At 37.3% G+C, this 26824-nt stretch overlaps 1 long non-coding RNA gene across 1 annotated transcript; it reads right to left on the reverse strand.

Annotated features, from left to right (window-relative positions):
• Window positions 1–2530: 2530 nt before the first annotated feature.
• On the reverse strand, window positions 2531–26270 carry LOC126947644 (uncharacterized). Its single transcript, XR_007723154.1, has 3 exons — window positions 26215–26270; window positions 13121–13219; window positions 2531–2609 (listed from the first exon to the last, which is right to left on the reverse strand). It is a non-coding gene; the product is annotated as an uncharacterized LOC126947644 (long non-coding RNA).
• Between the last annotated feature and the right edge of the window lie 554 nt (window positions 26271–26824).

The following is a 26824-nucleotide window of genomic DNA, read 5'->3' on the forward strand; positions in this document are numbered from 1 at the left end:
AGAAGTGTTCCTGTTTCTCCACAGCCTGGCCAGCATCTATCATTTCCTGACTTTTTAATAATTGCCATTCTGACTGGTGTGAGATGGTACCTCATTGTGGTTTTGATTTACATTTCTCTGATGATCAGGGATGTTGAGCTTTTTCTCATACGTTCATTGGCCACCTAAATGTCTTCTTTTGAGATGCGTCTGTTTGTATCCTTCGCCCACTTTTTGATGGAGTTGTGTATTTTCTTCTTGTACATTTGTTTAAGTTCCTCGTAAATTACGGATATTACACTTTTGTCAGATGGGTAGACTGCAAAAATTTTCTCCCATTCTGTAGGTTGCCTGTTCACTCTGATGATAGTTTCTTTTGCTGTGAAGAAGCTCTTTAGTTTAATTAGATCTCATTTGCCAATTTTGGCTTTTGATGCGATTGCTTTTGGCGTTTTGTCATGAAGTCTTGGTCCGTGCCTATGTCTTGAATCGTATTGCCTAGGTTTTCTTCTAGGTTTTTTCTGGTTTGGGGTTTTACATTTAAGTCTTCAATTCATCTTGAGTTAATTTTTATATATGGTTTAAGGAAGGGATCCAGTTTCAGTTTTCTGCTTATGGCTACCCAGTTTTCCCAGAACCATTTACTGAATAGGAGATCTTTTCCCCATTGCTTGTTTTTGTTGGGTTTGTTGAAGATCAGATGGTTATAGATGTGTGGTGATATTTCTAAGGTTTCTGTTCTGCTCCATTGGTCTATATGTCTGTGTTGGTATTAGTACCATGGTGTTTTGGTTACCGTAGCTTTGTAGTATAGTTTGAAGTCAGGTAGCGGGATGCCTCCAGCTTTGTTCTTTTTGCTTAGGATTGTCTTGGCTATATGGGGTCTTCTTTGATTCCATATGAACTTTAAAATAGTTTTTTCTAATTCTGTGAAGAATGTCAATAGCATTGAATCTATAAGTTACTTTGGGCAGTATGATAATTTTCACGATATTGATTCTTCCTATCCATGAGCATGGAATGTTTTTCCATTTGTTTGAGTCCTCTCTTACTTCCTTGAGCAGTGGTTTGTCATTCTCCTTGAAGAGGTCCTTCACATCCCTTTTTAGCTGTATTCCTAGGTATTTTATTCTCTTTGCAGTGATTGTGAATGGGAGTTCATTCACGATTTGGCTCTCTGCTTGCCTATTGTTGGTGTAAAGGAATGCTTGTCATTTTTGCACATTGATTTTTGTATCCTGAGACTTTGCTGAAATTGCTTATCAGTTCAAGAAGTTTTGGGGCTGAGATGATGGGGTTTTCTAAATATAAAATCATGTCATCTGCAAACAGAGATAACTTGACTTCCCCTCTTCCTGTTTGAATACCTTTTATTTCTTTCTCTTGCTTGATTGCCCTGGCCAGAACTTCCAATACTATGTTGAGTAAGAGTGGTGAGAGAGGGCATCTTTGTCTTGTACCAGTTTTCAAAGGGAATGCTTCCAGGTTTTGCCCATTTAATATGATATTGGCTGTTGGTTTGTCATAAATAGCTCTTATTATTTTGAGATATGTTCCATTAATACCTAGTTTATTGAGAGTTTTTAACATGAAGTGATGTTGAATTGTATCAGTTAAGGTCTTAAATTAACCCCCACTCCCTCTTTTGAGTCATCTCAACAATTTATCCAGTGGTGATCCTCTTTTACTTTCATGTATATTCAGTGTTAACATGCATTCATTTAATCTTGCAAGCCATTCATTCGTTCTCTTATCATGTCCCAATTTAGTTAATAGATATTTTAATTGTCTATTTTCATTTTTACTTAGTCCACTACTTTGTAGATAAAGTAGACAACAGTCTATTGTACATGATGCTTGTTAGCTCTCTATTGTATTTCACCTGCAGTAAAATGGCCACAGTGACTGTAAAGATTCCAAAAAAACCCCATGAAGAAAAACCTCGTAAATACCTGACAAGCTCTAACATTCCAGTATAAACTGCAAGATAAACTGACTGTAAAACACAGGCCTAAATACCTGACCATCCTAGAATAAACTTGCCACATATAAACCATTTAAAATTGATAAACATTATGGCTTTTATTTAGAATAATTGATCTGCTTCCTTTGTCAGAAAAATATTCGTGGCTTTCAGAAATCTTGGTAATCAGAATAATTCAAAGTTAGGGTCCCATTGATATCACACATGTCTGGCTATTTCCAACTTAAGAAATTTAACAAATAATGCTATACTACTGCTAAGCCAAGTATTATTTATCAAAGCTTATTGCATAATTTTAACATGTGAATATTGTAATGCCATAAATTCTAAGGTAATAGCCTTGCTTTTAACCACTTTTTTTTCTCTGTATCAATACATTATTGACTGATGGAATAACACTTCCTGAAAAGGAAGCTAAATTGCAGAAAACATACAAAAAAATCACAATTTCTAAAATGTTAAAATAATTACAGACTGCAAAATAACACTTTTACTTAAGGATAGTTTAAAATACCAATGAAAATTAACATCGCTTTGCCACCAAAGAAAATTGTCAACTCACATTCATTTATGCAACATATTCGTCTGTAATCCAATTCTGGTTTAGGGACTGGGACACCAGGATTAGGAATTTATAGTCCCTGAGCTGTAGAAAGAAACAGGTTTTTTGATAAATCAATAATGTAAAATAAATAAGCATTCACAATGCAGGGGTCACCTCATATCCAGAAAATAATAGAAAATAAGAAAAAAAAATTTTGCCTCAAAAATCAACACAATCTATCAGAACAGAGAATTGGAAACTATGCTTAAAGAAATAGACTGAACTTCAGGTCAGTAAAATTCAGACTATTATCTATTTTAAATACACTAAAATCAGAAAGAATTTGCCAATTAGACAGGGGTACTTCAGCCATTTAAATATACAGAGAAAAAGAAAGTCATATACAGGGGAAAAGGGGGAAAGGTCAGTAGTTTTACTCCAACTACCAAAGGAACTACCCAGAAGAAGAGTTTTATGAGGTTTACAGGATTATCTGCTCTGCCTGAAGGCACATCCCTGTTGCTGAGGTAGTTGTGTCCAGTTATTGGAGCTTAATGTCAAAAAATATTGAAATTACACAATGAATATAAATCTCCTTGTTCTGATTCCATGCTCATCAAGCATCTCCTCAATAGTTTCGTTTTCACTATAGCTTAAATACAGAGAGCAAAGGTACTTAACAGATAAATGTAAATGTCATGTCAGTTTCACAGATATTTCTCATTTTAAGTTGACAGAATGGCCTCTCTGAGGTCTCTTAGTGTGAGTTAGCATCTTTACATCTAATCATTCTTATTAACAGAGACGTGGTTGAGGCTGGATTCTGAGCACACATAGCTCACCGTCTGACTCTGCACTGTGGTGAGGTCACCAGGCAAATAAATGAATACCACCCCGTGGCAATGTATATAGGTGACCCATTGACCTACCACATGAAAACACCTATTCATCCTCATTACACGTGTTCTTAAATCTTCTAAACTGATGAAGGCCATATCATAGATGTGCAGACAGCATACCTAACTCTACCTGGAGAACATCATAAGGGATGAAAGAATAGGAGCTAACCCTTCAGCTGAGGCTTAACTTGGCCTAGTAGCTAAGGGAGGGAAGAGTACTCTAGAAAGAAATTTCCCTTGCAAACAGCTGACAAATGTGAGAAAACTTGGGAAGAATAGTCTTTGGAAAGTCTGCAACACGGAGTATGCTTTGGGGACAGATAAGAGATGACATTGGAAATGTGGAACACGACAAAATTATGAGGAATTTGTATGTTTTCAAATCAATTATGAAGTATATCGAGTGTCTGCCATGCTCTAGGCTCCATTATAGACCTTTGAGACACATCATTGAATGGAAGGTTGGACTTTGTAGTACAGTTAATGAAGATTAAAAACATTTAGCCAGAGAACTCATATGTTTCTTACAAAGACATTCAATACAAATGGTAGCGTACAGAAAAGAGTTTACATAGCAAGCCTGAGGATGATATTCTCAGAAAGAGCCACTTACAAGATTAGCTTTTGGCCTGTGTCTGGGAAGTTGGATTTCAAGAAGGTCTTCAGCATTCCCTAACTTATTAAAACGACTCTGCCTAAATTGTTTATACGAACAGTGTGGTTGTTCAGGGAACACCTGATTTCCTTCTAAGAACTTGGAATTTTGGTAAGTAAAAGACAGAGGGTGTCTGCATGACCAGTCAACTACAAAAAACATTGGGCACTGGGTCTCTAATGAGCTTGCCTGGTAAACAACCTTCATATATGTTGTCTGAAATTAATGCTGAAAAGATTAACCATGTCCTACGTGTCTCCACAGGCAGAGGACTCTTGGAAGTTTGTACCTGGCTTCCACTCAGACTTCACTTCTTGCACCTTTTCCCTTTGCAGATTTTGTTTTGTGTCTTTTAGCTATAATAAATCTTATTCATGAATGCTACTATATGCTGAGTCCTACAAGTCATTCTAGCAAATTAAAGAACTTGGAGAGTGGTCTTGGGGATCCCCAACACAAACAGATGGGAGGAGATCGGGAATGGATATGTGCAGTAATAGAGGGAGTAGCTGATGGTCAGTTGATGATCAGGCAGAACTTTAACAGTAAGATTCTGAATTTGCATGCGTTACTGAATGAATAGTATTATTATTAAGCAATACTTTATAAAAAGTTTTCAGAAGAAACAAATTTAGGGAGAAAAATATTTTCATTTTAGACCTAGTATATTTAATTTAGCTATTAGATATCCATAGAGGGCAACTTAATAAGTAGTAAGAAACATAGGCTTGGACCTTGGGATAGAGACATTGTAGGAGTCACTGGCATTATAGCAGGGTATCTATTAGATCACTCAAGAAAGTTTTAGGAAGTAAGGAAAAAGAACCAAGGATTAAACCACAGAATATCAACATTTAAGAGGCAGATGGAAGAAAATAATTCTACAAAAGAAATAGTATGGTAACAAATTTTAAGTAGTATCAAATGCAGCAGAAAAGTGAAGTATGAAGATATCTGAGCACTGTCCATTGGATTCACCATACTAAAGGTCCCTAAAGACCTAGGAGGGGGTAGCCTTACTAGAATGTGTGTGCTGGACCATAGCAGAGGGAGAAACCAGATTAATGAGTGAGTAGGGAAAAAAGAAATAGGGACAAACAAAAATAATTAAGATAATTCCCTGAAGCATGAAGAAAGCCTTTTTGGCTTTTTTGGTTTTTTGTCATTGCTTACTTACACATGTGAGAGAGCCTTGGATATATTTCAAGTTTAAGGAAATAAAGCTAAAATTAATAGGGAAAGGCTGAAGAGTCAGGAAGAGTCAGGAAGAATACAGGAGAGTCAGGAAGGCTGCCAACACATGGCTATATTCTTATAAATTATCCTAGCTCTTCAGTGATCAATAGGAGACAGTTGAATGACACACATTGGCAGAGGGGGGCTCCTGTGTGTGGCACCTGTTGATGTCCAAGACATCCTGGCAAGATAAGTGATTATACATATAACAAAAATCAAGTTATACAGATGTGAGCTTTGTCCTGTAAGTCAGCCCATTCCAAGCTCATGCAAGAGCAAGTCTATCAATGAAATACATTTTTTCCTCATTAATCTTCATCCTCTTTGTCCTAAAATTTCCATTGTTCCCATCCACATCAGGTCATCAATAGCTTCCCCATTAATAGATTAGCAGAAAAAAAAAGGCCTTCAACAAGTGCATTCAGAAATCTCCACAGAAATAGAAATAGACTCCCATGAAATGAGTCTTTCTCTTTTAGACCTCTTACTTGATATTCCACCCTAAGCTTTTTAGGTGTTGAGCTTCATAATGTAAGAACCATTTTTATTTGCCTTACAAGAAAGAGTATTTTTAACTATATTTCTGAAAGTTTAAAGAGATTAATTTAATTAATCCAAATCATAAATCCATGAATACTATCATCATATTTAAAAGATTTACCAGAAAAGAATATATTTCATATCTTTTTTCTTTTCCCCACATTAAAGTTAAATAAATATATAATTAAATATGTTATTTCTCCTTTATAAGACTATATAGATAAATGTTCAAATCAAAAATGTAAACTGTCAGATATTTGGAAGAAAATAAAGTTACAATATCTATAAAATATTGATCACTCTTCATTTCTGTCAGCATGTGAAAAAAAGAGAAGGTACAGGTCAAGAGGCCAAATTCAAATTGTAATGTCCTCAAAAAAGGTAAAACACACACACACACACAAACACACACACAACCCTACCTAGCTGCTATCACTCGTGTGAGCACTTAGAAGGTACCCTATTCTGACTGACAGGGATAAAATGAAAAAGAAAATTTAAAGAGGTATCCTAGGCCCTATGGCAAACTGCTAGTCATTTATAGGGAACAAAAATAAGATGTTAGCAACAGGTATAGGGAAGATGGAGGACAGGAGGCAAAACTAGCTGGCAGCTCCCACTCGGACAGACAGAGAAGCATATGGAGCTTTTGCTCCAAAAATTACCACAGGAAGATACCAGGAAAGCTGAGAGAATCCACAGAGGCTTTAAAGGAACTGGATCGATGCTGTACGCTCCCTGAGACTCCAAAAAACTGAGAGTCTGCTTGCTTTCTCAGAAGGGAGGCTGGTAGTCCAGCGCAAGTTCTCAGCCCTGTTCACTGGCTGCCTGGAAATATACTCAGTGCTATTGGGAGGCACAGTGGGAGTGACACCAGCCTTTAGGACAGTGGGCTGCATGGGAGCAGTGTGAGGCCTGTGAACCGCCAGCTTTCCCCTACTTCCTTGATGACCTGTATGATGAAGCAGAGCCAGCCATAATCCCCCTAGTAATACAACTCCATTGGCCTTGGAACCACACCCCATCCCCCAACAGCAGTCATAGCAAACTCTACCCAAGGAGAGTCTGAGCTCAGACATGCTTATCCCTGCCCCTACCTAGTGGTCTTTCTCTACCCACCCTGGTTGCTGAAGACAAGGGACATCATCTCTTTGTCCTGCCCACCACCTGAGAAACCTGAATACTTAACCAGGCAACCCTAGGACAAGTTTGCATCCTCCCTATAGTATCACAGCTGATACATTCTTGAAAGCACCACCTCCTGGCTAGAGGCCAACCAACACAAAACTAGCACACTAAACAAAAATACAACCAAGAACCCTGACAGAGTCCACTTCCCACCCCTGCTACCTCCACCAGAGCAGGTGGTGATATCCACGGCTGAAAGACCTGAAGATGGATCGCATCACAGGACTCTTTGCAGACACTCCCCAGTGCCAGCCCAGAGCCTGGTAGCTCTGCTAGGTGGCTAGACTCAGAAGAACCAAAACAATCACTGCAGTTTTGCTCTCAGGAAGGCCCATCCCTAGGGGAAGGGGGAGAATACCACATCAAAAGAGCACCCTGTGGGACACAAGAATCTGAACAATGACCCTTGAGTCCCAGATCTTCCCTCTGACACAGTCTACCCAAATGAGAAGGGGCCAGAAAAACAATTCTGGTAATATGACAAAACAAGGTTCTTTAACAGCCCCAAAAGATCACACCAGCTCACCAGTAATGGATCCAAACCAAGACAAAATATCTCATGCCAGAAAAATAATTCAGAAGGTTAATTATTAAGCTAATCAAGGAGACACCAAAGAGGGGTGAAGTCTGACTTAAAGAAATCAAAAACATGATTCAGGATATGAAAGGAAAAATCATCAGTGAAATAGATAGCATAAATAAAAAACAATCACAACTTCTGGAAATCAATGACACACTTAAAGAAATGCAAAATGCACCGAAAGTCTCAACAATAGAATCAAATAACCAGACGAAAGAACTTCAGAGCTTGAAGCCAAGGCTTTCAAATGTACACAATCCGTCAAAGATAAAGTGAAAATAATTTTTTTAAAATGAACAAAGCCTCCAAAAATTTAGGACTATGTTAAGTGCCCAAATCTAAGAATAATTAGTATTTCTGGGGAAGAAGAGAAATCTAAAAGTCTGGAAAACATATTTGAGGCAGTAATCGAGGAAATCTTCCCCAGCCTTGCTAGAGATCTAGACATCCAAATACATGAAGCTCAAAGAACACCTGGGAGACTCATCACAAAAAGATCATCACCTAGGCACTTAGTCATCAGGTTATCTAAAGTCAAGATGAAGGAAAGAATCTTAAAAACTGTGGGGCAAAACCATCAGGTAACCTATGAAGGAAAACCTATCAGAGCAACAGCAGATTTCTCAGCAGAAACCCTACAAGCTAGAAGGGATTGGGGTCCTTAAACGAAACTATTATCAGCGAAGAATTTTGTATCCAGTGAAACTAGGCTTCATAAATGAAGGAAAGATACAGTCTATTCCAGACAAACATTGGGAGAATTTGTCACTACCAAGCCAGCACTACAAGAATTGCTAAAAGGAGCTCTAAATTTTGAAATAAATCCTCAAAATACACCAAAATAGAAACTCCTTAAAGCATAAATCTCATAGAACCTATAAAACAAAAACAGAATAAACAAATTTTTTTTTAAAAAAGGTATTCAAGCAACAAATAGCACAATGAATAGAATAGTACCTTACATCCCAATACTAACATTGAATGTAAATAACCTAAATGCTCCCCTTAAAAGATACAGAATGGTAGAATGGATAAGAATTCACCAACCAGGTTTCTGCTGTCTTCAGGAGATTTTTCTAACCCACAAGGACTCACATAAACTTAAGAAAAGGGGTTGGAAAACAATATTCCATGCAAATGGACACCAAAAGTGAGCAGGAGTAGCTAGTCTTACGTCATGCAAAAAAAAACCTTCAAGGCAAAAGACAAAGAGGGAAATTATATAATGATAAAAGGACTAGGCCAACAAGAAAATGTCACAATTCTAAATATATATATACACACCTAACACTGGAGTTCCCAAACTTATAAAACAAGTACCACTAGACCTAAGAAATGAGATAGATGGCAACACAATAATAGTAGGGGACTTTAATACTCCACTGACAGCACTAGACAGGTCATCAAGACAGAAAGTCAACAAAAAAACAGTGGATTTAAGCTATACCCTACAACAAATGAACTTAAGAGATATTTACAGAACATTCTACCCAACAACTGCAGAACATACATTCTATTCATCAGCACATGGAACATTCTCCAAGGTAGACCATATGATATGCCACAAAACAAGTCTCAGTAAATTTAAGAAAATCCAAATTAAATCAAGTACTCTCTCAGACCACAGTGCCATAAAATTGCAAATCAACTTCAAAAGGATCCCTCAAAACCATGCAAACACATGAAAATAAAATAACTTGCTCCTGAATGATTTTTGGGTCAATAATGAAATCAAGATGGAAATAAAAAATTATCTAAACTCAACAATGATAGTGACACAACCTATAAAACTTTGGGATACAGCGAAAATGTTGCTAAGAGGAAAGTTCATAGCACTAAATCACTACATCAAAAATTCTGAAAGAGCACAAATAGACAATCTAAGGTCACACCTCATGGAACTGGAGGAACAAGAACAATCCAAACCCAAACTCAGCAGAAGAAAAGAAATAACAAAGACCAGAGCAGAGCTAAATGAAATTGAAACAAACAAACAAAACATACAAAAGATGAACCAAACGCTTGTTCTTTGAAAAGATAAATAAAATTGATAGACCTTTAGCAAGATAAACCAAGAAAAGATGAGAGAAGATCCAAGTAAGCTCAATTAGAAACAAAATGGGAGATATTATTACTTATGCCACAGAAATACAGAAGATTATTCAAGGCCAATATGAACACCTTTATGCACATAAATTAGAAAACTTAGGGAAGGTCAATAAATTCCTGGAAATATACAAACCTCCTAGATTAAGCCATGAAGATAGAGAAACTCTGAATAGACTGATAAAAGCAGCGAGATTGAAATGGTAATTTAAAAATTGCCACCAAAAAAAAAGTCCAGGACCAGACAGATTTATAGTTGAATTCTATCAGACATTCAAAGAAGAATGGTACCAATACTATTGACACTATTCCACAGGATACAGAAAGAGGGAATCCTCCTTAAATCATTCTATGAAGCCAGTATCACTTTAATACCAAAACCAGTGAAAGACATAACCAAAAAAGAAAACTATAGATCAATGTTCCTAATAAACATAAATATAAAAATCCTCATCAAAATACTAGCTAACCAAATCCAACAGTATATCAAAAAGATAATCCACCATGATCAAGTGGGTTTCATACCAGGGACGCAGGAATGGTTTACCATACACAAGTCAATAAATGTGATACATCACATAAACAGAATTAAAAACAAAAATCGCATGATCACTTCAATAGACACAGAAAAAGCAGTTGACAAAATCCAGTGTCCCTTTATGATGAAAACCCTCAGGAAAATTGGCACAGAAGGGACATACCTTAAGGTAATAAAAGCCATCTGTGACAAACCCACAGCCAACACTATGCTGACGGGGAAAAGTTGAAAGCATCCCCCTGAGAACTGGAACAAAACAAGGATACCCACTTTCACCACTTCTATTCAACATAGTACTAGAAGTCCTACCCAGAGTAATCAGACAAGAGAAAGAAATCAAGGGCATCCAAATCAGTAAACAGGAAGTCAAACTGTTACTGTTTGTTGATGATATGATCATATATCTAGAAAACCCTAAAATCTCCTCCAAAAAGCTCCTAGAACTGATAGAATTCAGCAAAGATTCAGGATACAAAATTAATATACACAAATCAGTAGTTCTGCTGTATACCAACAGTGACCAAGCTGCTGATCAAATCAAAACTTAACTGCTTTTACAACACCTGCAAAAAATAAAACAAAATACTTAGGAATACACCTAACTAAGGAGGTGAAAGAGCTCTACAAAGAAAATTATGAAACACTGCTGAAAGAATCATAGACTACATAAACAAATGGAAGCATACTTCATATTCATAGATGGATAGAATCAATATTGTGAAAACGAACATACTGCCAAAAGTAATCTATATATTCAATGCAATTTCCATTAAAATACTGCCATCATGCTTCACATAACCAGAAAAAAAAAAAATCCTAAAATTCATATGGAACCAAAAAAGAATCTGCATAGCCAAAGCAAAACTAAGCAAAAAGAACAAATCTGGAGGCATCACATTACCCAACTTCAAACTATACTATAAGGCCATAGTCACCAAAACAGCACGTTTTTATTGGTATAAAAACAGGCACATAGACCAATGGAACAGAATAGAGGACCCTGAAATAAAGCCAAATAGAGCCAACTGATCTTCAACAAAGCAAATGAAAACATACAATGGGGATACTTAAATCTAAGTCCTGAAACCATAAAAATTCTAGAAGACAACATCAGAAAACCCTTGTAGACATGGGCTTAGGCAAAGACTTCATGACCACACACCCAAAAACAAATGCAACAAAAACCAAGACAAAGAGATGGGACTTAATTAAACTAAAAACTACCTGCACAACAAAAGAAATAATCAGCAGAATTGACAACCCACAGAGTGGGATAAAATCCTCACAATCTTTACATCTGACAAAGGACTAATATCCAGAATCTACAAAGAACTCAAACAAATCAGCAAGAAAGAACAACCAATCCATCAAAAAGTGGGCTAAGGACATGAATAGACAATTGTCAAAAAAGATATACAAATGGTCAACAAACATATGGAAAAATGCTCAACATCACTAACTGATAGTGGGGAAATGCAGATCAAAACCACGATGCGATACCACCTCACTCCTGCAAGAATAGCCATAATCAAAAAATCAAACCATAATAAATGTTGGCATGGATGTGGCAAAAGGTAACACTTTTACACTGTTTGTGTAAATTTAAACTAGTACAACCACTATGGAAAACAATGCAGAGATTCCTTAAAGAACTAAGAGTAGATCTATCATTTTCTCCAGCAATCCCACTACTAGGTAACTACCCAGAGGAAAAGTCATTATACAAAAAAGATACTCACACAAGCATGTTTGTAGCGGCATAATTTGCAATTGCAAAAATATGATCTCTTCAGATGCTGTTATGGACAGAATTGTGTCTCCCTAAATGTATAAATGTATATGCTGAATTTCCCATCTTTAATGTGACTGTATTCAGATTAAGAAAGTAATTAAGGTTAAATGCAGTCATAGAGTTGGGATCCTAATCTGGTAGAATTACTGTCCTTATAAGAAGAGATATCAGAGCGCTCTCTCTCTCTCTCTCTCTCTCTCTCTCCCCCTCTCCACCCCCCGCCCCTTCCTCTCTCCCTCTCTCTCTCTTCACCACGAGAGGAGGAGGACGTAGTGAGAAGGCAGCTGTCATCAAGCCAGGAGGAGAGCCCTCTCTGGGAACCAAACTGGCCTGTACCCTGATCATATGCTTCCCAAACTTCAGAACTCGGAGAATTAATTACTTTTTATTAAGCCAACCTAGGCTACACAAAGAGCTTATGATATTTTGTTATGGCATCCCAAGATGACAAATACAAATGCCACATAAATACAACATAAATAAATACTGAAAGGAATACCCCACACACCCAGTTCACATGAAAAATCTCAATGCAACGTTATAAAAATATTACACAAATTGTAAATCTGTGTCCAAATATCCAAGGGCTTTTAAGAAATCATAGGGTAAAATGAAATGTTTGAAGAAAACACTAATTATTAGATGCATTAGTCAGCTCTGCTGCATAACAAACAAGCCCCAATACTAAGTGGCTTTAAACAAATGCACATATTAGGAGTCATCAGGGTAACTCTTGGATTCTTGCTAGATTCACTCATGCATCTGAATCAGCCGTGGGTCTAGTAGGCAGCTCTTCTGGTCTTGGGTGGACTGTCTCACACATTTAAGGATCATCTAACTCTGGGCTGGCTTCTAGACGGAATAATGGGACTTTCTTCCACATAGTCTCTTATCCTTCACAAGTTGGCCTAGGCTTATTCACATGGCAGTGATATGGTTTCAAAAGAAAAAACAGAAGCATTCATGACTGCCTAAAGCCTAAGCTTAAAAGTGGCACCTTAGCTCTTCTGTCACATTCTATTGACCAAAACAAGGCAGAAGGTTTAGCCCAGATTAAGGGAGTAAGGCAATAGACTTACCTCTTGATGGAAGAATCTGCAAGGTCACTTTGCAAAGGGGATGAATACAGGGAGGCCATTAATTGTGGACTTCAATGCCATTGATTTACATTAGAGAACCTGAAAAAGCAATTTATAAAATGAATGTATGCACAGAAATGGAGGTGGGAGGGTTGGCCCATATAGGGATAAATTAGGGCTGACATTTCTTAGGCATAATTATCATAATTTAAGAAGTAGTTATACATACAGAGGTGTGGGAGTACAGAGATTATTCTAATTTTCCTAATGAAAGAAAATTCACTTCTTTAAAGAACATTTGAAAGAATTTAAAATGAAAGATTTTAATTACATAACCTTAACATGAAGATATTCATTGTCTGAAGTAAATCAATTCATATTGTGCCAAAATCTGTGAGTTTCATTTTTCCTTTCCTGTTGTATGAATATTTCTTTGTAATAATTTCCTTTGTACAGCACAATAACTACTGAGCCCAGTCTGCCAATCCTCTCTGAGTAGGAGGCTGTCAAACGGTACACAAGAGTCAGGCAAAACGCAACCATCTTTCTACATCGTGACACTAAAGAATCAACCAAAAGCTTTTAGTAACATGGAGATAATAAGTGAGTTTTAGCCCTAAGTGTACAGAACAAAACTTTCATTATTACAGCATAGCAGAGGCAAAAGTCAAAGAAAGGCAAGCAGACGTCATTTTCTTTTAAACCTTCAACATGTTTATTTTTATTTGACAATTGTTAAATAGAATTAAAAAGTCACACTAATGTTCTTTGTAAGGAGCTTGTTTTTTTGCTTTTAAGTCTAGTTGGAAGAATAAATATGGAATTTAACAAAACAAAATTTCTATTAAAAACAAAATTATGATTAGTTTGTGCCTCACATGTTCACGCATCTTCAAGTATACGAAAAAAAATCCCTTATTTTCTACAATTAAACGTAATTTCTACTTTGTGTCCTGACTTTTCCAGGGAGGTGAAAACTTCATGTTAGCCAACTTAGTGGCCCCTCCGTTTTTCCTCGGAGTTGTATATATGCTCCAGGGAGCTTACATCGTGCCAAGGTATTGGGGGCACAGGAGGGGATGTGGCTTTCTTGTCAGCAGCTATGAGCCCTGGAATCCACAGAGACGTCCAGCATCCCTCCTGGGCCTCAGTCATCTGTTCCCGTATTGCACTAGCTTTGCTTGTTTTCTGCCACAAGACCCCTCAGGTCCAGCAACAACCTCCATGACTTCCATGTTCCTGTTCGGTGCAAAGGAATTATTCATTTTTCTTGCCACAGAGTGTGGAAATCCTAGCTGGTCTGTTTTAAGGTCTTGTGTGCTAAGATATACCACTCCGCCAATTCAGTTTTGGGGGACCTTGCCATTGCTCAGATTCTTAACTAGGAAAGGAGGCAGTGTCTTTCCTCCTTTGGGATATACTCCCCACCCCAGGCCATCTGGGTTTGGTTTGGTTTGGTTTGGTTTGATTTTTCTGCCTCTGGCGGGTGGTGGGGCGGGTGGCGCTGGTGGGGGGATCTATCATGGAAGTAAGATAAAGGACTTTTCACCCTGAACTACTGACATCCACATTCTTAACACTTCTCCTGACTCTTTCTTCTCACAGGCCCAAAAAACCTTCTTTCCAAGGTCTGTGGGGTAGGAGGGTTGTTCTTTCTCATATAGTATTTTCTTCTATGTCTTTCATCAAAATTATGAGTAATTTTTGTTTCTCTAAGGAAGGGAAGTGGATATGTTACATTTAGTTTGGGAGTTAGTGGGAAAAAAAAATACAGTTGGCTTCTTTACAACCAGCTCTGGACTTCCTCCCATGTTTAATTCTATTAGAATTATTCTTCATAGTGTTTCACTGTTTGCTATTACTTAACAAAAATTAGAAAATCATTTTATTTGTAAATAGACTTAAACATAGTTCTCAAAGGAGCAACATTCAGAAAAAGACTTCTTTTTTTTTTTTCTAGTTTCTGCTTTGTGTTTTCTCCATGAAACTGCCCAGTTGCTTGAAAGGAGTAAAGGTCAAAGAGGAAAAGCAAATGTAAAGGGAAAAATATTCATTCATAATTTTAAATAGTACCCTTCCACACTAACAATGATAATCACGTTTGTTTTACACATAATTATTTGTTGGGGTGGGAATATGTGATTTTCTTTGACAGCACAATCGGAATTACATCATGCCAGACTCATCACAAATGTAGGTCAAAAACAGTTCAATTTCCTGCAATAGTTGGTAGTCAATTCTAAAGTAAAACGGTGGGAGAAGACAGAGGATTGTTTGGGGTTTAGGGGAAAAACAGCTGACCGCTTTAAAGTGAGACGTGAACCTCCCTCTTTGTTTAATTCTAATATACTTATTTTTATTGCTGTTTTACTGCCTATTAATTAATAAAAATTAGAACATCATTTTATTTATAAGCAGGCTTGTAGACAAAGCCCATCTCTTGGCCAACCATCTATTCAGTTAGTTTATAAATTTGTCTGAGGTGAACAAAGACTCTTTACTTCTTCCCCACTAGGACCACACAACAAATACCACAAACAAGAATGATCTGGAAACACTTCCAGACTGCGTGAGGATGTGTGTATGGGGTTGTGTTTCTATATATCAATCTCCATTTCAAAACCAAATTGAATTTCTTAATTACTGTGGCTTATGCAGATAAAATCCTGAGTGTCCTGGGGGTTCAAGTCTTATTTTTGAGACCAATGAGTACTCAAGATTGATAAATATGAGTGTTGTCAATGCTTTTTCTCATTTTTGTTGATTTGGATAATCAATAATTATATCTTATTCTGGCAACCCCTGAAAGCAGAGGCTGAGACGATGTCATCTTGAGCAAAAGTAGATTATTTGAGAGAAAAATGTGGGAAGCAGAAGAGAGTAGGGAGAGTGACATATGGAAAGGCAATAAAGTGTGCCTTAGTTAGCCAGTTACCACTTAGGACCACTGGGGTTCAAATCATGGCGGGGACCCTCTGAGAAACTGTGTGGAACATGCCTCAGATTTATCTTCCTGAAGACTAGGAGGCTTGATGTTTGCCTCAGGGGATGTTAACTTCTTTCTCACTTCCCTCCTCTTCACAGGAGCCAAGTGTCTGCTATGGCTTAGGGAACTCATAGAGATGCTCATAATGTACAACTAAGGCTGGTGCTGACAATGTGCACAGTACTGTGGACATTTGATTGATTGAATTCTCTGAAGCTGAGTTTTCTCTCAAACAAATTGAAATAACACTTGCCTTGCTTTTCTTTCAGGATTTCTTCAGTTGTATTAATTCAATTAACCCTTGCCACACATTGTGTCATAGGAAAATATTCATGCCCATTTTGTAGGTGAGAAATTGGAGGTTCTGAGAGAAAAAGTAGTTTTCTGGGTCTTCAGACTTCATCAATGGTATTCCTTCGATATACCAAGATGCTTCTATTGTAGGAATAGATGTGAAATTTAAAAAGGCCTTTGAAATGTGTAAATACCTTTGGATTAAGTCATAGTGATCAAACTATAAAATCCACCCCGTAATTTTCAGGCCTCAGCAAAACAAAAAGAGGATGCCTCAGTCAGAACTCTTTTGGCTGTGTCTGACAAAAATCCAAATTAGGCAAAGAGGAATTTATTAACTCTGGTAACCAAAGAGCTGAAGGGGAGCCCTCAAGTGATTCTGTTTCTGTTTCTTGGTTTCATTATCATCTGCTACGAACTAGCTTCTTCTTCAGGATAGGGTGCATTTCCATCCATCACTGCCAGAATCTCCAATATCTGTTATCAAAAGGAGCCTGTAACCTGTCTCTCCAATGCAAAATTATAAAATCCCAGGACAGAGCTCTGCTTGGTCCAGCTTCAGTCAGACACACACCTTTAAAGAGGTCATTAATACCAGAGAATCAACATCTGCTTGAACTTTCAGGCCTTTGGACTGTGGGAGGACTCAGAGTAGAAGCATTTCTTGTAAAAGTTAGAAAGTGAAACTTTGTACAAATAAAACAATTCCTATCTATCTATGCCCTAGGAGAAAATAATGTGATTGCTACAGAAGACTTATAAAGCATTAATATTCAGTAAACAGAAAAGCTTAAATACTTTGACAGTTTTCTTTTTTTGTTCCTAAGTAAATTTGACCAAGTTGGACAATCTGCTCTGATGTTCTGACACCATTTAGGCATAGTCACTTTCTTAATTAAGAAAAGAAACTCCTACAGAATCGAGCTATAAAATATTTTTCTGTTAAGTATTGGTTATGTATTATCTTTTAAGGTCTATGCTATTGCTATGAATGTCCTCTGGGTGAGCTAAATGAAAATCAACATCAAGAAAAGCCTAAAGTAAAGAAAAAGGAGAAAGAGAAGGAGATCTGTATTTTGGAAGATGATAAGCTTTGGAGAAAATTGGAAATACAGTAATAAAATTAAGAACCCAATGAATGGGCTTAATAAAAAATTACACATAACAGAAGAGAAAATTAGTGAACTAGAAAACAGGTCAGAAGAACATACATAGAGGGAGAGTGAGACAAAAAGATGGAAAAATAAAGGAGAGGGCAAGAAATGTAAAGAATTCACAAGAAGGCCAAATATATGTAACTGAAGTTGCAAAAGGACAGGAGAGAGGGTGTAGAGGTAAAAATTCTTTTAAAAAACATAATGGCATCCGTTCTTTCCACCTTCTCTTCGCCTGTTATCTTTTTTTCCATTTCCATCTTCAGGTTCTTCCCCAGCCCTTCCTGTCCCACCTACGCTTCCCAAAGTGGTACAGTCAGCATGGTGGCTAAGAGTACACAGCAGTTAAGTAGGGGATAGGAAGCCACACAGATTATTTTAAAAATCAATAGAGTGGCTTCCTCAAGAAACTTTTCCTTTTATTTATTAAGTGGAAAAAATACCAAGAAAATCGTGTGTGTGTGTGTGTGTGTGTCTATAGTTTGGTTATCTTACAAGAGACATGCTTTTAAAATGAGGACACAGGAAACACTAAAAGAATATTATAGACACACACACTTCACATAAAACGCAGTAAAAGAAATGTAGTGTAGCAAACTGATACCAGATACAGCAGACTTTAATAATTCAACAGAAAGGTATGGCAGTTCTATGTGTGTATGCTCTTAATAACATGCACTAAAAACACAGCCAAAATCAGAAAAACTAAGAGGAGAAATATGAAAATCCAAGAAAATATTTGGATGTAACTCAACTTAGAAAATGATAGAAGAGGCCAGGGCGGTGGCTCACAGCTGTAATTGCAGCATTTTAGGAGGCTGAGATGGGTGGATCACTTGAGGTCAGGAGTTCGAGATGAGCCTGACCAATATGGTGAAACCCCATCTCTATTAAAAATTCAAAAATTATCTGAGCTTGGTGGCACACGCCTGTAATCCCAGCTACTCAGGAGGCTGAGGCAGCAGAATCACTTGAACCCGGGAGGCGGAGGTTGCAGTGAGCCAAGATTGCGCTACTGCACTCCGGCCTGGGCAACAGAGTGATACTCCATCTCACAAAAAAAAAAAAAGAAAGAAAGAAAGAAAGAAAAGAAAATGATAGAAGAAAAAAAAATCAGTGTAGTATTTGCAAATGTTTGAACACCACTATGGACAAAACACCCTCACTGATATACATTATACATAAAAATTACTTTACCTAACTACTTCAAAATACACATTCTTCTCAAGTTTACAAGGAATATTTAGCAAAATAAGCCATATGCTGGCCATAAAACAAACCACATTTCTAAAAATGAAAATTATATAGTATGTTCTTTCCACTTAAGAAATTAAGTAGGAAATCGATAACAGAAAGTAACTAGAGGCTGCTGGGTGGGGTGCTGGAACCTGTGCCTGGTAAATGCTCCCAGGACAAGAGAAAAGAAAGGTATGTCAGACAGAGAAATAAATGGCCTGTCAGGTTTTACAGGAAGAGAGGGAAGGGCCAGCTACCAGAGTTGCTTCCTGTGATATCCAATGACAGAGGCCAAAGAGAGTCCTGGGGAACCCTAGAGGGAAAGTATTCCGGCACCAGTTGTGGTTGAAATTACCTTTTCTCTTTTCTTTTCTTTTTTTTTTTTTTTTTTTTTTTTTAACCTATTTATTGTCTCTTACTTGCCTTTCTATATAATGTAAGCCCAGTAAGGCCAGAGACTTTATCTAGTTAATTCCCTGTAACCCTGGCACCTTGGACATACAGGTATTCAAGTATTTGTTGCCTAAAATAATACTCTGATTTAGCCAGCTCACATATGAAAAATAACACCAGCTGGGGAGCGCCAGTACTGACAGCCAAATGTTTGTTAGACATTTGCTATGGGCCAGGTTCTTACTGTGCTCCTTCTCCCTGTGGTTTTCCAAGCCATTCACCTCATCTGAAGCCTCAAACTCTTCACCTGCAAAAATGAGTTGCGGCAGGTGCCTCTGAAGCAAAAATCCTGGGCTGGAAGGAGTACCATCATCTAAGGCAAAAAAGAAAAACAAAATCAAGATTAAGAGAGGAGGAATTAGAATGAGACTCATGTACCCTCCTTCCCCACTTCAGGGGAAGGAGAGACTGTTTGGGAATGCCCTCCCACTACCTCCAGGGCAGAGGCTGTGCAGAGGAGCCTTGGAGAATCCGCAGCCCACTGATGACTATGCTTCAGTCAATGTTTCTGACTTTCTGATGGAGAGGACTCCCACTGATAAGATTTTTGTCACTGCAGCTAAATGGGGGCTTTGAATACAAATAAGTTTCAGTTACAGAAAAAAAATTCTTGCACATTTAAGCTTATCCCTGCTACAGTATTATCTGTGAGCCTTATAGAGCAACCATAAGCAGTCAACATTTAGCTGTATATGAAAATTTTTACCTCACTCAAAGCTTGTGAGGTTTTATCATTAACATTTTAATTTGGTGGCTATAGTTGAAAAGAACAAAGCTAAGGAGAATCAGTGAACACTGCCTTTCCTGGGATTGTCACTTCAGTAGGTTGTGAGTTCCCCTAGGGCAAGGGCAGGGTCCATACATTCCCTTTGAATCCCTCACTTAGTCACTAGCATGTACAGTGCTTGTATCTAGCACACACTCAATAAATGTGGAATGAATGCATCATGAACAAAATATATACTAATGATTTTCAGTGCTAATTGTTTTTGTCAATAGTATAATATTTAAGATATTTATGTTACAAATACCAAATCAGTTGTCAAAAATATAATAGAGCATAAATAAAATTAAAGAATTTCAAAGGGAAAACTAAACCGTGTTTTTGGATATCAAGCAATATATTTCTACATAACTCACAATCAAAGAAATATTAAAATAGAAAGTAGAAACTATAGTGAACTAAATACAAGTTAAAATACTATTGTAAAATGCAGCTAAGGTTATACTTGAAAAGATGTTTATAGGCTAAATGCATAGAAAAAGAGAAAAGTATTAAAAATTAGCCTGGTGTAGTGGCGGGTGCCTGAAATCCCAGCTACTTAGGAGGCTGAGGGAATCACTTGAACCCAGGAGGTGGAGGTTGCAGTGAGCCAAGGTCACGCCATTGCACCCCAGTTTGGGCCACAGAGCGTGACTCCATCTTAAAACAAAGAAAGTATTAAAATTAATGAACTAAGTATTCTTCACAATAAGCTAATAAAAGAACAGAATATTAAATGAAAAGAGGTATCATAAGAGCCAAAATAAATAAAATAGAGAATTAATATACAAAAGGAAAAAAAAAAAAAGCAAAGCCAAAGGTGAGTTTCTTGAAAACCCTAATAAACCCTGGCAAGACTGGTCAAAGAAAAAAGAGAGAAAACATAATTTCTAGTAGCAGAAATGAAAATGGGAACTTGGCTATAGATCCCAGACATTAAAAAGCCAGTAAGTGGATACTATGAAGAAATTTATGTCAATAAATTCAATAATTTTATGAAAATGGACAAGTTCTTTGAATAACACAATCCATAACAATAGACGGCGTTTATTCCAAGGATTCAAGACTGGATTAACATTTTAAAAGCAAAGGATTTCTGTTGACATTATTTATATTAAATTTAATAGAATAAGGAGGAAAAAGCATATAATCAACTTAATAGATACAGAGAATATATTTGATAAATAAACCCCACTCATAATAAAATCTCTGAACAAACTAGAAATAGAAAGAAACTGTCTAAATTTGGTAAGAATGTCAACAATATATAATCTATTACATATGCATATATAATATGTATGTACATTTAACATTATACTATGTTGAAATGTAAATGCTTTCCATTTATAAAGATGTCCATCATTCTCATCATTACTATATAACATTGTATCAGAAATCCTAGCCAAACTACTAAGGCAATAAAAAGAAATAAACAAATACTGATTGAAAAGGAAGAAGAAAATCTGTTATTATTCACAGATATTTTGTACATTAAAAATCCAAAAGGGTCTCCAACAAATTATTATAATTACTAAATAATTTTCACAGTCACAAAATCAACATTTAAAGATTAATTTTATTTCTATATACTAGCAATGAACAATTAGAAACTAAAGTTTTTAAAACAATATTATTTTCAGTAGCATCAAAACCTTTAAATATTAGGGATTAATTGAGCAAAGTCTGTGCAAGAACTCTAAACTGAAAGCTACAAACCTCACTGAGGAAAGTTAAAGAAAATCTAAATACATCAGGATATATACCAAGTTTATGGATTGGAAGATTCAATATTGTTAAGGTGTCACTTCTCCTCAACTATATACATAAATTCAATGAAATCCCAATCAAAATCTTGCAATTTTTTTAATGGAAATTGACAAACTGATTCTAAAACTTAAACAGAAATGCAAAAGACTGAGAATAGCTTAGACAATTCTACAGAAGGAAAAACAAAGTTGGAGGACTGACAATCTACCAGATATCAAGGTTGACCATAAGCTACAGTAATTGAGAGACTGGTAATGTTTGACAGATGAATATATAGGAGGAAATGGAAAAGAAAAAGAAGTCATGAGTGCAAAGCAGGTTTAAAAACCAGAATCCAGGCAGTGGCTACCAGATTGAAGGTCTTGAATAATCCCCTATGCCTCTTAGCTCTGTCCTCCAGGCTGTGGGCTTCACACTCAGTCCTCAACCCCATCCTGTGGGTTCCAAGTTCTGCTCTCCAAGCTCTTGGTTGTACCCTCTGATTCATCTTTCCCTTATGCATGAAATGTAGCTTGTGTTGGCAGATAAGTAGGTTTACAGGGGTTGGCAGTCACCTTTTATTTAATACAATTTCTGTTCCTTTTCGTCTAGTTTGTAGTGTTTCTGCCAACATCATTTTCTCTAGAATCTTGTGGATTTTCATGAATTTCATGAGGGTTCACTCCATTAGACTAAAGTCTCACCAACAGATCTTTCTGAGCTAATCCCATCTCTATTTTTAGCTTCTGCTGAGATGGCCAAGGGATCACACCATTCAACACTCTTAAACTTGAAATCTGTGAGCTGCACCCTTAATCTCTTGCAACTGAATGATCTTTGATCTTTCAAAGATTTCCACAAAAAGTTGTACAGTGACACTCTCAGCCTTTTCTCTATGCCATGCTTTTGGCAGTCATTTGTGAATTTTAGCCTCTTTCACCACCTGGATAGATTGAGAATATCCCAAAGCATCAAGTTCTGGTTCTCTTTTGTGTAATTCTTTTCTCAAATTATATCTCACTTCTCTTATTTTACTACAAGCTACAAGAAAAATCTAGGCCACACCTTCAGTACTTGGAAATCTTTGTTCAATATCCAAGCTCGTTGTTTACAAGTTCTGCTTTCCACATAGCTGCAAGAATCAATTCTGCTAAACTCTCTGCCTCTGCTTAACAAGAATCCCCTTTCCTCCAGTTTCTAATAATACGTCCCTCACTTCTTTCTGAGATTAAATCATTGTGAGCTCGCAGTACTATGGGTCAGAAGTCTTCACAGTCATAGCTGAGGTCACCGATGAGGGTCTCACAGGGCCTAAATCAAGGGGTTGGGTAGGCTGAGCTCTTATCTAGAGGCTCTGGGGAAGAATAGACTTCCCAAGCTCATTCATGTTAATGGCTAAATTCAGTTGCTTGCTGTGTATAAGCTCTCAGTTCTTAAAGGCCACCTCCATCTTCAAAAGCAGCAAAGATACTTTGAATTCCCCTCTCACTTCAAATCTCTGGCTTCTCTCTGACATCAAGCAGAGACGATGCTCTACAGACTCTCCTAAATAATCTCCTTATCTTAAGGTCAACTGACATCTGCAAGCTCTCTTCACTACAATGCCTAGATTAGTGCTTGATAAGATAATCAGGGAATGAGAATCTTGGAGGACCATCTTTAGAACTCTGTCCACTGCATTTGGGGAGGGGGTTCTGACTAGAAAGAGCATGAAGCAACTTGCTACATCTTGATGTGGGTGGTGGTTACATAGGAAAATTGAATTTGTAAAATTTCAAGCTATACACTTATAATTTGCATACTATTCTACATTTTTTTTATTGCAATAAAAAGTTAACAAAGAACATTCCTGTAGGAAAGCTCTGTTTTCTCATTAATATTTTTGAATATATTTCATTTGGAAAGTTTAGATATTCAGTGATTAATATCTGCCCTATAGTTTGTAGATTACACTTATTTTATGGTCATCATTATATAATGTATAGAAAGTAAGATGGCTTTTTCTTTCACCAAGTTCAAGCTTTAAAATTTGGGGAATGAATATTTAAATTATACCTCCAGATTTTAATTTCTTCACACATTCTGAACTTTGATGTAGGTGACATAGGAGAAAATTTACTATGCCATTGGTCTTGGCCAAAGGACAAGGCAGTCATGACCCAGGTTTGTGTTGGATCATTTTTTGTTTTTGTTTTTGTTTTTTTGAGACGGAGTCTCACTCTGTTGCCCAGGCTGGAGTTCAGTGGCACAATCTCAGCTCACTGCAAGCTCCACCTCCCAGGTTCACGCCATTCTCCTGCCTCAGCCTCCCGAGTAGCTGGGACTACAGGTGCCTGCCACCACAACTGGCTAATTTTTGTATTTTTAGTGGAGATGGGCTTTCACCACTTTGGCCAGGCTGGTCTCAAACTCCTGACCTCATGATCTGCCCGCCTCAGCCTCCCAAAGTGCTGAGATTACAGGCATGAGCCACCACACCCGGCCTGTGTTGGATCATTTTGCTTCAACATGAATGAGAGTTCTTTGGCAAGGATCTCTAGAAGAGTGGCTGGTGGCAAACTAATTAAACCCAGAGCGACATTTTGAAACAAGTCCCTCCTAAGATTTACTTACCAAAAATACCTAAAAATGGAGTTTCACTGTATTCTGCTTTCTTCCATTTTTAAAGGGATCCTAAGCCCCAGATGCAACATTGCGGGTTCAGCAGATTCCAGCAATGGGACATTATTGTTATTAAAGGTCCAAACATCTCCACAAAACAAACTCTGTCACTTATGACTGACAAACTCAGAAAAAATTGTTAGATTTGGTGATAATAATTAAGCTAAACTAAATGTTTTTTGGATGCTTATTTAACAAAATCTCAAAAAGATTTTGAAAAAGATTTGGTCCCTGATCAAACCTACTTAGTTTAATGACAGCTACTCTCCCCTTTGAAGAATTAAACTTCAGATTTCCAACAGTTCACAAAAGCAGCTTTGAAAACTTTCCTCGTTAAACATGGGAACATACTGCTCTTAAGCCCTGAAATGAGAAAACTTCCTTCCAATGTAATTGCTCCAAGTGAAATACCACATAATATTAACCTCCTTGGATAGCACCGAGAACCTTTCAAGTGGCTCGTTACTGCTGAAGATAGTCAATGTACTTCCTAATGTTTTCAAAACTTACAGGAAACAAGAAATAAAAGTGGAGAATCAGGTCTTCTAAAAAAATCATAATAAACTGTTTTGGTTGACCTCAGCAGAATAATAATAGTTAATATTCATCTAGTGATCACTAGATGCCAGACACCGTTCTTAGTGCTTCACACATACTAATCTGTTTAATCCTCACTAACAATATTATCTCCCATTATACCATGAAGAAAGCTGAGACACAGAGTAAGTCATGTGGCTGGTGTCACATAGCTAGAAATGCCAAAGTCGGGATCCAAACCTCCGTATCCTAAAATGCTACATCAATCTTCCTTTTAAAATAGTTCTGGCTTCCTGAGAATGACTCATGTGGGTTTTTACAACAATTTTTACTCTGATGTAGCGCATCTTTTATGTGGGAAGTGGGCAGGCCAGTTCAGAGGAGCTAACTGGGGCTCTCCCTCCAGGAAAGAAAAGATGGTTCAGAGAAGTTACTTCTAAGTGGGTCTTGGAACTGTGTCAGCCACAGTCTTTCACGCTGTGTGCAGTGCGTGCTAGGGGTCCTGAGTCCATTTTTATTACGTGCACTAGAGTGACTTTGACCTCTGACTGCCTGGTTAAAGGTATAAATGTGTTGAAGGCATCTCATGATAAAGGGATGTTAAAACTTAAAGAAGGGCCCCAAGCACATAGTCTTACGAAAAGAAATTGTGCACTGCCTGTTGCCTTTGGCTGTGAAATGAACCCTTAGTTAAAGGACCTGTGGCATGCACATGGTTATAAAATAGATATATTTTATTATCTTCCTTATGCAGGTATAGCACTGGGCACTTTATATGCATTATCTTCTTTACTTCTTATGATAACCCTATAAGATTACTATGATTGCCTCCACTTTCCAGATGACAACCACAGTGCTAATCAATAACAGAGAGAGGAATTTAAGTTAAATCTGTTTTTCTCTGAAGCTTGTGCTCTTTAATGTTCATCTAATTTTCCAAAAAAAAAAAAAAAAAAAAAAAAAAAAAAAAAAAAAAAAACAGGCTAAGTTTTTTTATTATTAATTTAGGAATTTCCCAAGTATTGTTGTGTTGGTTTCTGCGTTGGACAGAGATCCCAGGCAGCACTGCCAGAGACAGGACTAGACTCTCTGAAGCAGGTTGTCAGGAGCCAGAAAACATGTAAGGATTGATGTCAAGACAAGGTAGGAGTGAGAAGGGGATTGAAGGGAGAGGAGACTCCAGGCAGACAGTATCAAAGAAACATAGTCCTGGAAACTGAGGCCATCTGGACTTCGATGCCAGTAGCTTTCTTCTTATGCTCACCTTGGATTCAGTCTTCAAGTTACAGTTAATGTTCTCTTTTGCCACAGCTGGATGCTGTTCCTAACGAGATGCATTAAGAACATGGTTAGTTCAATAATCAGAGAATTCCAGTACCCACAATAGCATGCTTGGCTGACAGTTATAAGAAGGTTAGTGTTTTTGAGAGGTTGATTGGCATAGCCCCTTGTCTTTTCTTCTTTTTTTTGTTTTTTATAGACAGAGTCTCTGACTGTCGCCCAGGCTGGAGTGCAGTGGTGTAATCTTGGCTCAGTGCAACCTCCACCTCCTGGGTTCAAGCAATTCTCCCGCCTCAGCCTCTCAAGTAGCTGGGATTACAGAAGCATGCCACCATGCCCTGCTAATTTATTTTGTATTTTTAGTAGAGACGGGGTTTCATCATGTTGGCCACGCTGGTCTCAAATTCCTGCCCTCAGATGATCCGCCTGCCTTGGCCTCCCAAAGCGCTAGAATTACAGGCATGAGCCACCACACCACTTTCATTTTTACCAAAATTTGTGAACAAGAACAGAAAACTCTTATTGCCCATTTGAAAACTTTTATGAACAGCTATTTTAATTCAAGATGGCAAACCAAAGCACACATTTTGTCA

This window comes from Macaca thibetana, chromosome 1 (assembly GCF_024542745.1).
Source record: "Macaca thibetana thibetana isolate TM-01 chromosome 1, ASM2454274v1, whole genome shotgun sequence".
Taxonomy (NCBI): Eukaryota; Metazoa; Chordata; class Mammalia; order Primates; family Cercopithecidae; genus Macaca; species Macaca thibetana.